The 12117-nt window shown below is 35.7% G+C and overlaps 1 protein-coding gene across 3 annotated transcripts in view; it reads left to right on the top strand.

Moving 5' to 3' along the window:
- Positions 1 to 12117, top strand: part of NCOA2 (nuclear receptor coactivator 2) — a 197165-nt gene that overhangs the window by 118189 nt on the left and 66859 nt on the right. The window lies entirely within an intron of this gene.

Raw genomic sequence — 12117 nt, 5'->3', positions numbered from 1 at the left:
AGTAGCACTGAAGGTGTCTGGGGCAGATTCAAATTCTTAAAGTGTGTATGCATTAGTTTTCATTTAGAAGAAGAACAGAATTTCTTTATAAACTGTGTTTAGAGTAATTCCTTTATTTTTCAAAGTAATGCTACTTTTTCCTTATTGTATAAGTGAATTTATAAAACTAGAGCTTATGTATTGCATACTTTAGACATTTTTAAAACAAGTAGATAAGTAGAGTAGTTCCAGACTGTTCAAAACTAAATGGAAAGTGCAAAGTGTCAAATTATTTCAAATGTCTCCAAAGTGTCTGGTTTTGGTTAATCATTAGGGATGTTTCTAGGACTTAGTTTTCTTCTTAATGCTATTATGTTTCCTTAATTTTTTAACTGATAATGATGGTCAAGTTGCCATGCTTCATGATAAAAGTATACTTCTTACGCTGGCACAGTGTCCATCAACTTTGCACCTTTCTGAATTGGGATTTAGATTTTCCCTTATCTTTTTCACTCTTCCTTTTCTCACTTTCAATTTTGGATTTAGTTCTGTCATCAGGAGACACATTCCCCTTATCTTTATGGATATGGCATAAGGAAGGAGCTTTTCCTAATGACAACAAAACTGTGTTTTCTTGGAAAGTGAGTGCACAGAGAGGAATCTGTTAAATCCCTTGATAATTCTCAAAAAAGCTCTAGAAAATCTAGTGTGAAAATTTGGCTCTAACTCATGCTCACTCTGGTAAAGGCAGGGTTTTGTTGTTCAACAAGTACCTTAAGAGCAGTTTTCATATTGTTATAAAATGTTTACACTCATCAGACCAGCTTACATTTACATTACTGAAGTCATCATGGGCTAACAATAATGCTAGAATTTTACCAAAGCGGAACGTGTGCTTCATTTTCTAAACTCATAAAATTTTACTGCAAAAACAATTGAAAGTAAAATTCAAAAGGTAAGCTAAAAAAGCTATGAATGCAGTTTATTTCAGCAAGTAGAAGTAGTTTGCAACCCTTGAGCAATAAAGATATTAAATGACTATTTATGATGTTGATCTGTTATACAAGGTTCTTCAGCTGAGAACAATTAGACTAAGTCTTTGGATCTTTACATATAAGTTATAGCTGGTACAGACTGGACTTTAATCCTCTCTAAGGAGCGTTGCAAAACATTCAGACTTTCAAGGTGGTCATTATAACAGCATCTTAGAGTCTACAAACAAAGATTGTGAAGCTTCAAGTTAATCCCTTAAATTAATTGATAGTTTGATGCCAATTTCTATATAGAAGCTACATCTGTTTGCTGTTACAGCAAATGTAAGGTGATTTTCCTTTTAATAAAAATTCAAATGACAGCATATTCAGAAATGCAACGTTGTTCTCAAACAGGTTCTTGTTAACACATTTTGTTAACAAATATGACTCACATATAATAAACATTCAAATGGCATTAACAATAGAGTGTACCTATACTTCTCTTGTGCCTGACCTAATCAAGGAAAACATATCGAAGAGATAATGAAAATGTTACTATTACTGTCTCATATTTTGCAAAGGTTTTATCACCTCACATTTGAAATCCTGCTCTTAATGTATTTAAATTAGGAATATAAATACAGGTTTTATGTTGTTTCAAATCAGTTTGATGACATCTTCTGCATGCTGTACCTTTACAATGGTGAAACACTCCCATTATCTTAATAGTACCTATTTCTAAAACAAAATAATAAATATAATACTATACTTATACAAAGTGCCATGAGACTCAGGTTAAAAATCATATTTTCTTACAGTTATTTTGTTGATTTTGTTTTTAATTTTATTGCTTTTGGGGTCACACCGAATACCTGTAGCAGGAAACTCAGGAACTGGAGGTTCTGAGTGAGGAGGTTCTACACTAATCTGGACAAATAAAGGTGGCTCAGTTTTTGCACAGCGGGTCTATTGTGCATTTGTTCAAAGACTGATTAGATTTGTGAAAACATATTTTACTGAAGTTTTAGTAAAGAGTTTGGATTTTTTAAAAATAAATACTAAAAATTCTTCAACACAAATTTTCTTCTCTGTCTATGAATAGAATAATACGTTAAGGTCTAATTACTTACAAAGCACAGTCATTTATAAATACCTTGTAAAGCCACTGAAAGCAACAAGTTTTATAGCTGCAACTGAGATTTGACAAGGAGACTTTATTCTAAGTTCTGGGAATGAAAATGAGGAAGGAAAGAGTACAGACTGATATTCATTTCCTATGTCAAGCTTGCTGGGCTGGTAACTGAAAAAAAAAAAAGTAATAGATTATTTTTTTTCCACAGTTATACTATATAATTTAATACATTATTATCCTGATATATGCAAATATATGTTTGCAATACTTCATCTGTTATCATTATATCATTTCTCACAGTATAGACTCAAAGATTCTTTAGTTGTGGTATGTTAGAAATTCATTTTATTACAATTTGGAAGCAAGTTAAGAATACGTGTTTGTAACTGAATTCATTAGATGAATTAAAGATATTTGGGAGATATAACCATTGAATGCAGTTTTTGGTTTGGGTTTTGAAATGTTTCCAGTACTTGGGAGAATGAAAGCTTAATTTCCTTCAGGGGACTCTTTCTATATTATCTTACAGTGATCTCATAGACATTTGTGTTTGTCCAGTGCAGATTAAAACTTGTGATTCTAGTATAAGGATAAAACAGAAGCTGTATTAATGTAAATCTTAGGTAGATATTTCTACTAGAGATTTGAGGCTTTTGCTTGGAAAAAAAAATATCATTTTGTCTTTTATAGCATAAAATTGATATGCAAAGGTATTATAGTTGTGTTATATGATAATGAAAGTGTACTTTCTCCTGCTATATGCAGTCTATGCTACATTACTTTGAAAGAATAGTAGTCATATGTGTTGCAGATATGTTCATAGTGTACATATATGTGTACAAGCACATTAAGTTCATATTTGCACATACTTAATTTAAGAAGCTTGTTTTAGGGAAGAGTAAAGACCACTGGGGATAAATGTTCCTTTATATGCCAGACAGCCTAGAAGCTATAATTAGCTTTCATTAGTTTATAATCAGTTGAACTGTTTCACATCAATCTTATTAAATTTCATACCTATAGCAGGCCTTTTCCTTGAATTGTATCCTCTGACTTCTCTCATTTTTCCTTCTCATTTTTGTTTTTGGTTGCTACATCCTCCTCTAGCTATTCTTTCCCTATTGAACAGGCTATCAAAATTAAATCTTTGTTCTTAGTTTAAAGCTCTATTTTGTCCATCATGCTAACCTCCCTCTCAGGAGGTAAATAGCTCACGTTTCCAAGTAGAGTCATTTCACTGCTTGAGCATCTCCTGGTTTTCAGTCTTTGAAACCTTCTTGTCTTCATTGTCTAGTTGTGCTTTTACCCTCTCCTCTGGGTATCTGAAGTGCACTAGGTACCAGAGGATACTGAAGACCACCTCAAGCTTCTTCAGTGGTTTCTCTAGCTAAGTAGTCTTCTCTGCCCCCTTCAGTGGGATTGCTGGAGAATGTGTCCTGACATCGAGTACAACGTATGTTTTGTTTTGCTTTGTGTTTTTTTTTCTCAATTCCCCTTTGTAGCTTTTATTAAATTCCAGGTCTGCATCTCTTATTTTTCTCCCTCTACTCTTCATGCCTTTCTGTTTTCAGCAGCCTTTTTTTTTTTTTAGGATGACATCCACTTGTGTTTTTTAGATTCATGTGCAGTGGGATATAACCTACTGTACTGAAGTATCCCCCAATGTAATTTGATATGTCAACTCCATTTCCTCGCATAGCCCAGCTTTCATGTTTCCCTGTTTTCTGAAGAGGTTTTGTGTTCTGTGTATCAGAATTTCAGTAGTACAGTGAAGGGGCATCAGGGTTCTGGTTATCAGTCTAGCTGTTAATGTGTACTTTTGAGTTGTCAAATCTTGTTTTCAGAATAGCCTTACAAGACAGACCTTGGACCAAATGAATCACTATGTGAAAGCTGAACAACACTGGGAGAAGGAATAGTAGTTAATGAAAAGAGACATGCAAGAGCTATGGGATCTGTATGGTATATATAAAAAAAAGGGCTTGTTGTTAATCACATATCTTCTTTTTCTGGTTTCACATTTGATAGCAAAAACAGTTTTAACTTCCCTATGGCTGTACTACTTTGTAATCACAGGTTCACTCCAGCAGATATTCTCTCGTTGCCTCCAGCACCAGTATGCAAGTAAAATTTCTTGCTAAAGGAAAACAGCATGATCTTAAAGGTGTAATGAGGTGTTACTTTGGCTGCTGCTACTTTGAATTTATCAGATCTGAATTTAGATTCATATTTCACAATGTATTTAAGCAAATGCCTAACTTTAAGCACATGAGTAATCCTTGTAAAGTCAGTGGAACTGCTTGTATGTTTAAACTTATGTGCATAAATATCTTACCATATCAGCAGGCCATTATGAGAGTATATACAGACAGTATATAGAGGGTTTTGTTTGCTGTTATTTGTTTGTTCAAATATTTCAGCTGGTCAATTTTACTGTAATTCTAAATTATTGTAAGTTAATTGCATTTGAGATGTCAGGAGATTTAAAACTGATGCCATCATATACATTTGTGCTTTTTGAATCTTCTTTTGAAGGAGTTCTGTATAGCTATTATTATTTACATATGCTCTATTTCCAGCTTGATAGGGTTTTAATCTGTGTTAAGTGTCAGATGAATTTGTACTGTTGAAGTTGAGCAATTTATGCAGAACATTTACAAAAAAATCTAGTACAGAATATGTTTTGCTGTCTGTGCTTCCTACGGCTGAAACTGATGCACTAAAAATGGCTTTGATCTTCCTCTGTAGATTGTAAAGTGTTTTGGCTAAATATCCAGTTATGTTGACTTTAATACTTGCACGCCTCCAGAGAACTGCTGATTCAGTGAAGAATTTAGGTAATGCAGATCTTTAGGTAATATAGAAAGTCAGTTTCTTTTCTGTCTCTGATGAAAAGTAGTCATTAGACAGCAGATTCACCAAGTGTGAAATTTCCTGGGGTTTGCTTATTTTAACAGAGTTGCATGTCATGCAGACTAGTTGATATAGGCCTTATCTACACACAAGTTGTGACATTGTAACTGATAGTTTTCTGTGGAAGTGGTGTTGTAATTTCTCTAGTATGACTTACGTTAGAGTAGCTGAAAACACCTTTGTGAGATATAGCTTGTTGACAGTGGGCCCAAACTATTGCTTCAGGAAAAATAATCACCGCACTTAATAAAAATAGTGAAGTTGTGTGATACCTACGCATGTAACGGGATTTTAGTGTCGTCTGTTGTTTGGTTTTGCTCCCTTAGTCATGACTAAAGTTGTTGTATCTGCTGATTTAGAATAAATATAGCCTTGTTCCCCCAAGTTAATGAGACTGTTTACTTGTTATCTGATTAGGAGATTTAGGCCAATTTTTATTTATTTATTTATTTGTTTATTTATTTTACTAAGAGCAATAATAGAGTGGTCCTAAGGATGCTGATGTGCTGGCTGGAGACCAGTCCACAGGAAACGAGGTGGCTGTTGGAAGTGCATTTTCCACCTGTGTCAGCCCTTATCTTTGCCACAAGTTCCTATTCCCTCCATTACCTTGGCATTAGCATTTATGCAGTTGTGTGGTGAGTTTGAGCAGTGTTTTTGATTTGGCTGGTCTGCTGAGGGAGGTGAGGAGCTTTTTCCCCACAGGACCTTGATGGGACCCCCTCCAGCACAGGTGCAAGCCTGCTAACAGACCAAGAACCTGCAATGACTGAGCCATGGTCTGTCTACAGCTGTCTTTGAAGTGCTGGGCATTGCAGGGTGTCAGCAATGTCTTTCGCTTAACAAACTGTCCTTACCGTAGACTTCAACTTCATTGGTGATGGATGGCTTTGGTTCTATGGATAATTTTCTGGAAGTTTTAGACCGGAAATCTCAGCTTTGACTGAGCTGTGGAGGAGTGTGACTCAAAGTTGAAGAGGAACTGCGTTATCAATCCTAACAGGTCTCTTTTCAAGTAGGAATATTAATCATTGGCAGGTGTTACAGGAAAACTTGTTTGTTTTGCATCCTACTTGAATGTGGCTTTTCTTTTATCTTTATTTTGCTTTCTTTCATAACTTTTAACTGACCAAGGTAGAAAATCATTCAAAACTAGTGAAGCATTGTTAATTTTATATTCTGTATCTGCAGAGATGGTTGCAGGTCTACAGTACCAATGTTGTGTACTGCTATTGGGGATTTGTGGTTCTGCTATATTTCACATGCTTTGGGAGATATGGCTGAAGTGTTCCCTCTTTGTTTCTCACAGGAGTATTTTCATTAAAGTTTTGGTTTTGTTATTTTAAATGTAAATAGTCAATGAGCAGTTTAAAGTTCAAAACTTTACAATTTTCCATTTACAGTTTTCCATTTTACAGTTTTTCTTGCAATCTCTTGTGAACTGAATACACAGCATAAATGTATTTTAGCATTTTAAATTTGGGAAAGAATACAGAAATTTAGACTCGTATCCAGAACTCCGTATTTGAACTAAGATTTTGAGCCTACAGTTGCCCACCAGCTGCATCATCTTCAAAGCTGCCTGGTCAATAAGAAACTCTAATTTTAGGTGGTAAAGAAGAACTAGGAGCTGCTGATTAAGATTTTAGTGTTTGTAGTCTCTGATATTGCTGCAATATGCAGTGTAACAGGTACTGACTCTAGGCCACCAGGGTTTGCTGCGTGCTTTAGATTAGTGTGTGCAAGGTTCTAATCTCAGCAACATGTAAAGCAAGTAAATGAAGGAGGAGGCTTCATGTTGCATTGATTTTTCTCTGTGGAGCTTAATTTAAGGAATAGCAAATTAATTTACCGAGAGTAGCGATGATACTTCAGTCAAAATAAAATCGTCTATTATAAAGAACCTAGCTTTTGTTACACAGCTTTTATCTTTTATTTTTAAGGAATGCAGACTGAAAAGTGATAATATAATATTTACTCACAATAGGGTGCAATGACTTTCATACAGAGTTTGAATCCTGTGGATTTGCAGCACATTAAAGACATATTGATCAAAGGCTCTGTGTTCAAACTGGAACCAAGATAATTGCATCTGTTCTAAGTCATGCCTTTTCATATTGCTGCAAAGATTCTGTATGTGGACAACTGCACGGTTAGTTAGAAATAAGGGTCCATGCAAATGAAATGACTGAAGATATGAAAAACAGCTAACACTTCAGGTTTCGGTTTCTTTTATGAAAACCCACAGTGTGCAATGGGGGAAAAATACAGAAAGACTGAAATTTGAAAGATGACATGGCAAATGATCATTTACTTGTTCTGTGATATACACCATTGAGCTCCTAGTGAATGTCCTTAGACAGATGGTTAGAGAGCCAAGACACACATGCCTTCTGTTTCCTTTTATCATTAAAGTGTGTTGGCACATCTGTACGTATTTTACAAGGCAACGGGTGCTCTAGTGTGTGCACTACACACTTGCACACACACGCTCTCTCTCTTTCCTTTGAAAGCAATCCGCTCTTGACAACTCTGGTAAGTTGAGAGCAAATATAAGGAGGTGGAGAAAGGAGAGTACAGAAATGAATTTAAGTTCTGCTGAAGTTGAAAATTTTCAGAGTAGAAATAATTGCAGATACTCTAAAACTGGATATGTTACAGATATTGCTGTATTATCTGAAACAGTATCCACGTGTCCCTTTAGAACAAGCAACAGTATGGTACCTCTGTTGATTTAGGCTCCATTCATCTTGAAGCAGAAAGGCATTTCCCTACAAACCTTGCCTTGGTACTGGCACAAGGCAAAATGGAGCTATGCACTCTGCCTGCCACAGAGGACTCTTTAACAGGCAAGAGGCAGTATACTGCCTAATAGCTGGAATCTGTGGCCAAAGTCAACTCATACAAGAGGCACAGATTCTGAGTAAAAAGTTATTTGAAATTTGAAGCAACATAATGGACAATTTGGTGAGTTTCATCAGTCCTCCCAATCAGATTTGCATATCTTTTGAAATACATACTGTAACACAGGGAAGTTCTTGGCATGATGCAATAATCGCGTGGTGAAACATTTTGGGTTGCATTAGGGAGATTTGGCTAGGCAGGTATAGTGGTCCCTTGTTATCTGAAGTTGTGTGAGTATGAAGAGAACTATCCTTTTACTGGTTATTTTTTCTTCTGAGGCACAATTTCCTAGAAAGACTTGGAACAACCTGCAGTTCCCATGATCCTTCTGAGAGAGACATCTTCCAGAGATGGGTTATTTTATGTCAGATTAGGTCTGGGCCTACGTTCAACATGGAAGAGGAAGTGTGCTTAAATATAACAATTGATTCACTTGGAAATGTAAAAAGAGGAGGAAGAGATGTCAAGGTTGTAAATTCTAATTATAGATTGGAAAACTCAGAGGGACCCTCATTTAGATTTCTCTTGTTTTGTTTGTTTTGGTGTTGCACGGAAAAATATAAAGCTATTTTGTGCCAATAACACAATATTTTTCCTGTCTTCCTTCACTTCTACAAAACCTTTTACCTCCTCAGCTTGGAGGAAATATTTGAATGTTATTTTTCTATCTTTAGTTACTTTTTTTAATATATATCTTACATGACTTTCCTGAATGCAATGCTCTCAGTGACTAGCTGTCAAAATCAGTATTTTTGTAGAATGGATTTTCTTCATCTGTCCTTGTTTCTCCCTTTTGCTCTTAAAGGGTTTTATTTTTCAGCTTTTGTTGCTTTGTTTACTCTCATCTTTAATAATTCTGCATTTTATTTTTAATTTCTTCCCTGGTTACACTGATTCATGCCTTCACTGCAGTTTTAATTTGGGGTCCAGCATTACCATACCTGTGATGGCTTTATTCCTTTCACTTTTGTCTCTCTGACACTGTTTTTGTTTGTTTGTTTTTGTTTTGTTGTTGTTGTTTTTTCTCTTAGTGCTGCAGTAAGAAATATAAATAGTTTAAGAAATGTGACAAAATTTACTAACAAATTGTTGAGTGTTACAGTGATCAATATCAAGGATTACTGTAATTGCTATTAAGCTTCTAAGTGGTCACCATCTGTCTAACTGCTAGAGATGCTGATTTTAACTGGACATTTATAAAACAGCTTGTTGGGCTGTTATTCTTAATGTTCAAAATATAATTATGTGTTTGCAGTTGGCAATCTAAACTGTAAAGATGCCCAGTAAGCTTTTTTCTTGCTTGCTGTGTATCAGTGATACGGGTTGAGGAGTCAGTCCATAAAACCTTTATTAATTATAACTGAGGGAGTATATTGGCTTTCTCAGGTTAATTGTGAGTTGCAGTGTAAGAAAACTTTACCTGAGTTCTGTAATGGTCAGGGGCATTGTCATTTTTTCTTTCTTTGAAGCTCAGACAAGGGGCATATATCCTTTATCTTAAGAGCTTAAAACCGAAGATTTGTGTTGTCGTCGTTGTTTTTTATAAGGTCTTTAGCTCAGGTCTAAAAAAGGGTTTAGACTTTAGATTTACAGATCAAAAAACATCATCATTAAATGTTTAAGCTGAGGCAGACCCAGTGTCCTGTGGAAGTAATAAATTTAAAAAGGCTCACCTGTTAGAGCTTACATGGGTGAAGTGAGGAGTGGCTACCTAAGTTTCCTTTTGCATGACAGTAAATGAATTGCTGACTTGAGGAAAAGTTTCAGGATTATGATATCTGATCTGATTGATACATGGGCTTCTCTGTAGACCAGCATTACCAGCCTTGATATAAAGAAGGGTTGTGACTGGAGTCAGACCTTACGGTTCAACATTTCCAGTCTGATGCCATGTTTTGTTCAGCATGCTGTCACCAAATGGAGGCACCTCCCTCCCAGCCTGGTGAAGTAGCATCCATATCCATGACATGGAGCATCCTTTTCCCTGAGCTCCTGGTTATCCATGGCTAAGGGAACCATTTGCTTTTAAGGCAGGTCAAAATTTATTCTCAGAGGAGAGTTGACAAAGCTCACTAAGAAAATTGAGAAAGCAATACTACTTGGTTTTAATTATTTTTCTGTTTATGAATTAATATACTGGATTATAGTGCCAGTTAAGACTGGGTGCAGATCCTTCATGACTGTGAAATAGAGAGCAAGAAATGATAACGTCTAATTAATTATGTTGTAAGAATGGTTCCGTCTATTGAAGGGAACCCATTTGTAACTATCAGTTCTATTAGCAGGCATTTTAAAATCTGACAGAACAAATTAATGTAAATTGAACATTCATTGAGATTAAAAGTGACTTTGTCTGGATGTAAATCTTAGCAACAAGATAAGCCAAACTTTTCTAGGATGATGGAAAAAAAAAATCATTTTAGAGAATATCTTACATGATACTGTGTTCAGACACTCCCAGGAGAGCAGGGCTCATCATGTGTAATGGTTTCTCGGGAAGACAAATACGATCACTCTGAACTTCCCCCTGCTTCCTCTTTCTTTACCCTAGCTTTTATTGCTGAGCAAGCATGATGCTACATGGTGTGGGACATCCCTTTGGCCACTGGCATCACCTGTCCTGGTTCTGTCCCCTCCCAGCCCCTGGTGCACCCCTAGCCTCCTCACTAGCAGGGCAGCACGAGAAGTGGAAAAGTCCTTGGCTCTGTGTAAGCACTGCTCTGCAGCAACAAAAACATCAGTGTGTTATCACCTCTAGTCTCATAAAAAATCCAAACCACAGCATCATACGATCCTCTCTGAAGAAAATTAACGCTATCCATGCCACTGACATACCTGAAGCGATGTAGTCTATGTTGAAATATATGAAATGAATCTTACACACAGTTTCATAACAGATTTGGAATTTAAATTTTGTTTAAGTAACTATCATGCAGAAGAAAATAAGCTCTTTTAGGAAGCTTTTGTTTTTCTTTATACTTTCCTTGCATTTATAGGAACACTGCTGTCTAAATTCACTTAAACATTTGGCTTGGGCCTGTGATGATGGGTAAGACAAGCAAGAGAAGGGGCCCAAGTGTCTATTTCTGAACACTGAGCTATTATAGGAAGAAAACTTTACTTGTCCTTAATGATTTAGAGCTTTTTCATAAAAGATTTATCTCCTATAATCTGTACTATTAGAAGCAGTAGGAGCCTTGTTCTCTATGTTAGCATGGGCACATTAAATTAAACTTGTTTCTGTTCTTCCTTAGCTGTCTTCAATTATCTGTGCTCCATTTTGGCCTACACTTCATTACGGAAACTTTTTCCTTCGCAAAGATCACAGGGAGCCCTAGATCCTTCACATTTTTTTTCGGTGCGCCATATTGGGTCTCTTGAAAACTTTTGCAGTCATCTATGGCAATTTATAAAAGCAAAAAGCTCTTTGCATGTCACTGTGAATGATCTGGTATGTCACAAAGATTTATCATCAGCATCCTAAAATAAAGAAGATATTTTGTAATCATGGTGATGTGGCATTCAAAGAAAGGGAGTCATCTGTTTCCTTTTAACAGTTGGTTGAGTACGTAAGAATAAGGCTTCGAGAAATGGAGCCTGGCTAGATTAGTATTCCTTAGCAGTATGCTATTTTGGCCTAAGTTTTGGAAACCTATAGGTTTAATTAGCTTGGCAATTATATCTGCATATTCTAGTCTAAAGAGTGTTAACCCTTGAATATCTGTTTCCAAAATCCTGCCTGTGGTTTTTATGTTTTGAATAACTAAGTGGAGGGCTGTTAACTTTTGTGAAAGCAATACATTGTTTCTGAGACAGCAATGGAGCCCTGTTTTGAACTAAATTTGCAGATCCTGCCATATTTCTTATCTTTCAAAACATCAGTGCAGCCAAAATGTTAAAGAACATTGGGCTCCCACCATTTAGATATTTCATATTAATACTGCTTTTAGAGATGAATTATCAAAACAAGATGAAGTTATTCATTAAGTAAATAACTAGCCTTACAAAAAAATTAATGCCAAAAAGTACAGTAACATTTTCTGTCCTAATTCAGTATATACCAAAGAAAATAAGTACTCTGTTAAACTGGGTGATGCCAAATATTTGTATCCAGTATTTCAGCGCAAAGGTCATTTGGCTAGGCCTTTTCTTTTGAAATTAATCCATATTAATGTAACAGATTATAAGACAACATTGATGGATAGCATTTGTTAG

Source organism: Anas acuta, chromosome 2 (assembly GCF_963932015.1).
Source record: "Anas acuta chromosome 2, bAnaAcu1.1, whole genome shotgun sequence".
NCBI classification, from domain to species: domain Eukaryota; kingdom Metazoa; phylum Chordata; class Aves; order Anseriformes; family Anatidae; genus Anas; species Anas acuta.
The sequence above is the reverse complement of the archived record's forward strand: the minus strand, read 5'-3'. Positions and strand labels throughout refer to the sequence as shown.